At 48.0% G+C, this 7203-nt stretch overlaps 1 protein-coding gene across 3 annotated transcripts in view; it reads right to left on the bottom strand.

Annotated features, from left to right (window-relative positions):
• syt3 (synaptotagmin 3) overlaps positions 1-789 on the bottom strand; it is a 134665-nt gene extending 133876 nt beyond the window's left edge. For 2 of the 3 annotated variants that reach the window (XM_031905159.1, XM_012957212.3), the window contains exon 1: positions 465-789. The gene's annotated coding sequence lies outside the window, so the exon portion shown is untranslated. 3 annotated transcript variants of the gene reach the window in all.
• Positions 790-7203: the final 6414 nt, after the last annotated feature.

Raw genomic sequence — 7203 nt, forward strand, 5'->3', positions numbered from 1 at the left:
GGTACAGTACCCAGAGCCCCCCTGCAGGTACAGTAGCCAGAGCCCCCCTGCAGGTACAGTACCCAGAGCCCCCCTGCAGGTACAGTAGCCAGAGCCCCCCTGCAGGTACAGTAGCCAGAGCCCCCCTGCTGCTGGCCGGAGTGGGTGCCCCAGACAGTATGCAGATAGCGGGGATGCACATGTATTATCTGTGGGGTCTGTTCATTTCCACCCTAACTGAATGAGCCCGGTGTTGGCACAACAGCCGCTGCCCCATTGTTAGCAAATGACTGCACAAATAAAGAGAATGAAATAAAGCCCTTACTTATGTCTTCTCCAGGCTCGCCAGGCAGTGGGCAATGCTGCCCCTCTATAGCCCCACATGCTCCAGCCCCGCTGGCACTGGGAGGTGTCTGCCCCACCCCTGTACGGGGAGCCACAATGTGGGCAGAAGATGGGGAGTCGGGGCTGCAGTGGGCTCCTACCTGTCCGCTCTTTGCATCCTCCCAGCCGGGCGGCAGTCAGACCGGAGCTCGGCGGAGAAATCAAATCATTATTCATCCCCTTCCTGTTATCCGTGCGCTGCAATTCGCCGAGTCACTGCTGCTCCGGCCGCCCGTCCCTCCGCCCCGCCGCCCGCTCTCAGCCCTTTACTTGCAGATGTGGAGCAATTTCTGGGTCACAACAATCCCCACGCAGGATCCCATTGCTCAGTGTGTGTGTGAGTGAGAGCTCTCCCTTCCTCCTGTATTGGCTCTGCACTGCCCCTGGGAATCTCTCCTCTGCTTTCTCTCTCTCTCTCTCTCCCCCTCTCCCTCTCTCTCTCATCTCCACTGCAGCCTGAGAATAACTGGAGCCTGTCCTGGAATCCACTTTCTCTCCCTTCTGCTCTCAGGCAGATAGATGGCAGCCAGCAACCTCCTAACAGAGCCCAGGTGCCTTGTGCCTGATAGTCCCCCCAGAAATGGCACCTACTGGGCATCATATTGTACAGTACCCATACCCCAGCCTGTACCCCAACCTGTACCTCTGCCTGTACCCCTGCATGTACCTCAGCCTGTACCCCAACCTGTACCTCTGCCTGTAACCCTGCATGTACCCCAGCCTGTACCCCAACCTGTACCTCTGCATGTACCCCTGCATGTACCCCAGCCTGTACCCCAACCTGTACCTCTGCCTGTACCCCTGCATGTACCCCAGCCTGTACCCCAACCTGTACCTCGGCCTGTACCCCTGCATGTACCCCAGCCTGTACCTCGGCCTGTACCCCAACCTGTACCCCGGCCTCTACCTCGCCTTGTACCTAGCCTGTACCCCGGCCTCTACCTCGCCCTGTACCCCAGCTTGTACCCAGCCTGTCCCCCAGCCTCTACCTCGCCCTGTACCCCAGCTTGTACCCAGCCTGTACCCCAGCCTGTACCCCTGCATGTACCCCAGCCTGTACCCCTGCATGTACCCCAGCCTGTACCCCAACCTGTACCCCAGCCTGTACCCCAGCTTGTACCCCAGCCTCTACCTCGCCCTGTACCCCAGCTTGTACCCAGCCTGTACCCCAGCCTGTACCCCGGCTTGTACCCAGCCTGTACCCCGGCCTGTACCCTGGCCTGTACCCCAGCCTACCCTGCTAACAGGATCAGGCAACCCCACAGTATTAAGGGCAGGGTGCAATTCTAGGGGTAGGACCTGAGCTATCATTAGATTTGGTGCATGTGAAGGCCCTTCTATTACTAGACTACAACTCCCAGAATACCATGATAGCCTTTGGATGCTGGGAATTGTTGCTCAACAACATATAGTGGCTGTAAGTTGAACAGTGTTATGATCTTACCTTACTGTATGCTACAAACCTTTAATACATCTTGGGGCAACATGCATAGTGCAAAAAAAACGCACAAAGCACCCTAGTTTATTGTGCACTTTGCACATTGACCTGCAACTTGGCAGCCTTAGAGTAAGAGAGGGCAGGGCAGCAGGTGAGAGCGCCCCGGAAACCCTGCCTGGCTTGCACACTATCTAGCCACATAGGCTAGGGTGCACCTATGGCAGGGGATAAGTCCAAGGCTTCCCTGTGCCCTGCTCTCTGCACCCTGCAGATTATTCATCCGGTGCAAGCACGGAGCCCACCCATTCCCATGGGCACATGAGAACTGAAGGGCCTATTTTTGTCCCTGTGTCTGGGCAATAATGCATGGCCTATAGCCATTTCCCCCTCAACACAGGTTGGCATATTCTGGGCAATGCATGATGATTGGCAGATGGATTTTGATAGGTGACAACTTCTGGGCCTGGAAGAGAGATGGGGGTTCAGCCTAAAGGCCAGTTAGGGTAAAATTTAGAAGAATGCTTATTGGCATCAGGAGTCCAGCTTGAAGGCCAGTTATGGTAAGATTTGGGGTGAAATCTTATTTGCTGCCCTGTGTATATTGTTGAAACTATTGATAAATGGCTTCTACACAATTTATTCTGATATCTGTAACCTTATTATGGGCTAAGGGGGCCCTAATAAGAGGGCATTTATGACCACATGCACAGTTGTGGTCCCACAAACCCCAATCATTAGAGGTACTTGTGCCAAAATGTGCTCCTTGCACTTCTGTACGGTTGACCTCAGTGCTTCACAGCCTTCCCTGCCTCTGAATTGAGCAAAGTTTCACTTATTGACGCAGAGGAACCCTGGTGCTACCACCTAATCAATGCGGACAATGTACTTGCACCTAAAGAATAGGGTGCACAAGTCACTCATGCTGAACATTGGAAATCATGTCCATCGGACTTAAACATTGGGGAGTTTGCAATGTGGTGCAAGCACAACTTGACAACTGGATCTGGCCACTGATTGTCACTAGGGTCCATCCATAGTTTGTTATTGAACATAAAAGAAAGTGATTCCCAGCACTTGGGGTATGATCAGTCTAAGGAAACAGTGTTGGTACGAAACTGGCATTTCCAACAGTGTGTGTGGCACTGGCCATGTTCATATATAAACTCTCATTAATAAATATGTTGAACATGCTAGGTATATTGTTCCCCAATGTTTTCTGTTGTTATCTTGCCCCCCACCCATAAATGATTAAAGCAAAATATATTCCTACTCTTACTATGCAACATGTGCTCCTCAAACACCTATTCCTGAGGTGCCCTTTGGCAGTGTGCCATATGCCACATGAAGTGGTGTCCTCAGATAACCAAAGGGAAACAGCTGGGTGTGAATCTCTCATTGCAATAAGCCCATACTATGGGCAGAGTCACACAGACAGGACAGGGAGAACAGTGGAACACTGTAGGGGCTCATATATTAAAGAGAAAAGCTCATTGCCTCCCTCATATAGAGGCCACAGCTTTTGTGAAAATGGGGTTCATTAATAGGTTCTTGTGTCCAAAGCCTCTCCTTGCACAACTCTGTAGTTGCACTGAGTGTCTGTTTGTTCATTTCAAAAATATTGTGCGAATGTACCTACTGCCATGGACTGGGATTCAAAATAGGCCCTGGCATTGCAAGTACACAGGGGCCCAAACAGCACCACCCCCCCCCCCACCAGCCCAATAAATAGTGACTGTCTATGGGATCTTACAGCAGCCCCTCTGGCATTTGCCTGAATCTACACATTGTCAGTCAGGGCCTGCCTGGAACCCTCAAAGATGCAGGGTTCCCACAGCAGCCTCATCAACAGACACAGGGCACTTACACGGAATGGAAAGCATTGCGCAGAGATGTCACTTTGACAGCAGAAAAGTCAAATTTAATTTTTTATTTTTCTCCCATTGTATCTCTGTGTGTTGTTGTGTATGAGACAGTGTGAGTGCCATTCTGTGTGTGACAGTGTGAGTGCCATTTTGTGTGTGTGTGTGACAGTGTGAGTGCCATTCTGTGTGTGACAGTGTGAGTGCCATTGTCTGTGTGTGAGTGCCATTTTCTGTGTGTGTGACAATGTGACTGCCATTGTATGTGACAGTGTGAGTGCCACTGTGTGTGTGTGTGACAGTGTGACTGCCATTGTGTGTGAGTGTGACAGTGTGAGTGCCATTGTCTGTGTGTGACAATGTGACTTCCATTGTGTGTGTGTGTGACAGTGTGTGTGACAGTGTGAGTGCCATTGTGTGTGTGTGACAGTGTGAGTGCCATTGTGTGTGACAGTGTGAGCGCCATTTTCTGTGTGCGACAGTGTGAGCGTCATTGTCTGTGTGTGTGACAGTGTGAGCGCCATTTTCTGTGTGTGACAGTGTGAGTGCCATTGTGTGTGTGTGTGTGACAGTGTGAGTGCCATTGTATGTGTGTGACAGTGTGAGCGCCATTTTCTGTGTGTGACAGTGTGAGCGCCATTTTCTGTGTGCGACAGTGTGAGTGCCATTGTGTGTGTGTGACAGTGTGAGTGCCATTTTCTGTGTGCGACAGTGTGAGTGCCATTGTGTGTGTGTGACAGTGTGAGTGCCATTTTCTGTGTGTGACAGTGTGAGTGCCATTGTGTGTGTGTGACAGTGTGAGTGACATTTTCTGTGTGCGACAGTGTGAGCGTCATTGTCTGTGTGTGTGACAGTGTGAGCGCCATTTTCTGTGTGTGACAGTGTGAGTGCAATTGTGTGTGTGACAGTGTGAGTGCCATTGTGTGTGACAGTGTGAGCGCCATTTTCTGTGTGCGACAGTGTGAGTGCCATTGTCTGTGTGTGTGACAGTGTGAGCACCATTTTCTGTGTGTGACAGTGTGAGTGCCATTGTGTGTGTGTGACAGTGTGAGCACCATTGTCTGTGTGTGTGACAATGTGACTGCCATTGTATGTGACAGTGTGAGTGCCACTGTGTGTGTGTGACAGTGTGAGTGCCATTGTGTGTGTGTGTGACAGTGTGAGTGCCATTGTGTGTGTGTGTGTGACAGTGTGAGTGCCATTGTGTGTGTGTGTGTGTGTGTGTGTGTGACAGTGTGAGTGCCATTGTGTGTGTGTGTGACAGTGTGAGTGCCATTGTGTGTGTGTGTGACAGTGTGAGTGCCATTGTGTGTGTGTGTGACAGTGTGAGTGCCATTGTGTGTGTGTGTGACAGTGTGAGCGCCATTGTCTGTGTGTGTGACAATGTGACTGCCATTGTGTGTGTGTGTGTGACAGTGTGACTGCCATTGTGTGTGTGTGAGAGTGTGAGTTGCATTGTGTGTGTGTGTGTGTGTGACTACGTGAGACTGTTTGAGACTGATTGTAAGCTCTTCAGGACAGGGACGTTGAACCATCTGTGTATTAAAACCCATAGCACTTACATGTTTACTCCGTTTCATTTATCACATCTGTACCTCTGTTTGTGTTTTACAAAGCACTATATACATTTGTGGAAAACACAAGACAACCCTCTGGCTGCTGTTACCCCGCAACTCCCAGCGCGCCCCTCAGCCAAGTTGGTTGCTATGCAGACACTGTCCCCACAGTGTAGCTGCTAAATGTCCGGGGCCCCACTTCTCTCCCAGTGATACTTTCAGTTTAACGAAATTCAGCAGCAGAACTTTATAAACAATAACAGGGTGATTATAGCAGTACAGGCAGGGCAATGCGGGGTGGCCCTAGGCTTACTGCACAGCATTGTCTTCCACTGTCTCTGCCTTTTCTGGACTGCATCTCCCAGAATGCTTAGCAAGCCTTGCAATGGCCTAGGAAGCCACCAAGTTGTCATGAATAAAGCTAATTTTGAATGTCTGAACAAGGACAAAGATAAACTGCAAAATAAATGAATACAAATGAATGGCAAATAGAGGGATATTAAGAGCAGGCATCTGTTGTGTATTTTGCCATTTAGATACAATGATTATTCATGAGTTCCATAGCAGGGAACATGATACAGTGAGCAGGTTTGTGTTTAAGGTGCCTGCGAGAGTATTACTTTTAATAGAGGTTCTCAGGTATCCAAACAAACGTCATAGTGGCATTGCTGCACCCATGCCTCCCCGGCGCGTTTCACTACATTGTAGTAAGCGGCCTAAGCCTTGCCCTGTATTTGTCATGGTTATAGATCCTCACCAGCCGGCCCAGTTAGACCTCCCTACCCGCACATTAGGGTGCAGTATAGGTGCCCATTTAATGCCCAATTCCTATTGCTCAGTGTGCCGCTTTGTTCCCTTTGAACACTCTGAGCTAATGTGTAGCTGGGATAATGCATTGCATGTTTCTCCATTGCTAAAAAATCAATAAGTGATCCTTCAGCCTTAAGCATCCGGCTCTCCAGACTTGTCATGTGGAAGTAGCAAAAGGCTGTCAAGTCTCCCGTGTTATTTTAACTGCCTTTTGCAAAACCCATTGATATCGTATTCACATTAGTGTCTTGCTCTGAAAATGATAAAAACCATTCCCAGGCAAAAAAAAAAAACCCATGAAGTGCTTAAGAGACAGCTGAACTGTGTGGAGGATGGGAGCACAAAGACAATGCACATTAAATCAATGGGTAATAATATTAATAGATTAGCATTTGCTCATAATTAGTAAATAGATTATGATAGGTTATTTATAAATTCATATAACGACTATTTTCTATTACAGTCTATTACATTACTGTCTGAAGTATTGTGGGATAAAATGGGGCTCATTTATCAACACTGGGTAAATTTGCCCATGGGCAGTAACTCATAGCAACCAGTCAGTGATTGCCTTTTTTCAGCCATATGCAGGTGGAACAATGAATGCAACAGTTTGATTGGTTGCCATGGGTCACTGCCCATGGGGCAAATTTGCCCAGTGTTGATAAATGACAGTGAAAGGAAAGGCATAAGAAAGAGAATATAGTTGTGGGGTGTATATGTGTATTACTGCACATAAGGAATTTCACATAAAAGCTAGGTATGGCATCTATTATCCCTAAACCTGTTATCCAGAAAGCTCTAAATTACAGGAAAGCCATCTCCCATAGACTACATTTTAATCAAAACATTCATATATTTTTAAATGCTTTCCTTTTTCTCTGTAATAATAAAACAGTACAGGTATGGGATCCGTTATCTGGAAACCCGATATCCAGAAAGCTCCGAATTACGGAAAGCCTGTCTCCCATAGACTCCATTTTAATCAAAACATTCATATATTTTTCAATGATTTCCTTTTTCTCTGTAATAATAAAACAGTACAGGTATGGAATTCGTTATCTGGAAACCCGATATCCAGAATGCTCCAGATTCAGATTTTTAAAATTGATTCCCTTTTTTCTCTGTAAAAATAAAACAGTGCTTTGAATTTGATCCCAATTATGATATAATTACC

This window comes from Xenopus tropicalis, chromosome 7 (genome assembly GCF_000004195.4).
Source record: "Xenopus tropicalis strain Nigerian chromosome 7, UCB_Xtro_10.0, whole genome shotgun sequence".
Taxonomy (NCBI): Eukaryota; Metazoa; Chordata; class Amphibia; order Anura; family Pipidae; genus Xenopus; species Xenopus tropicalis.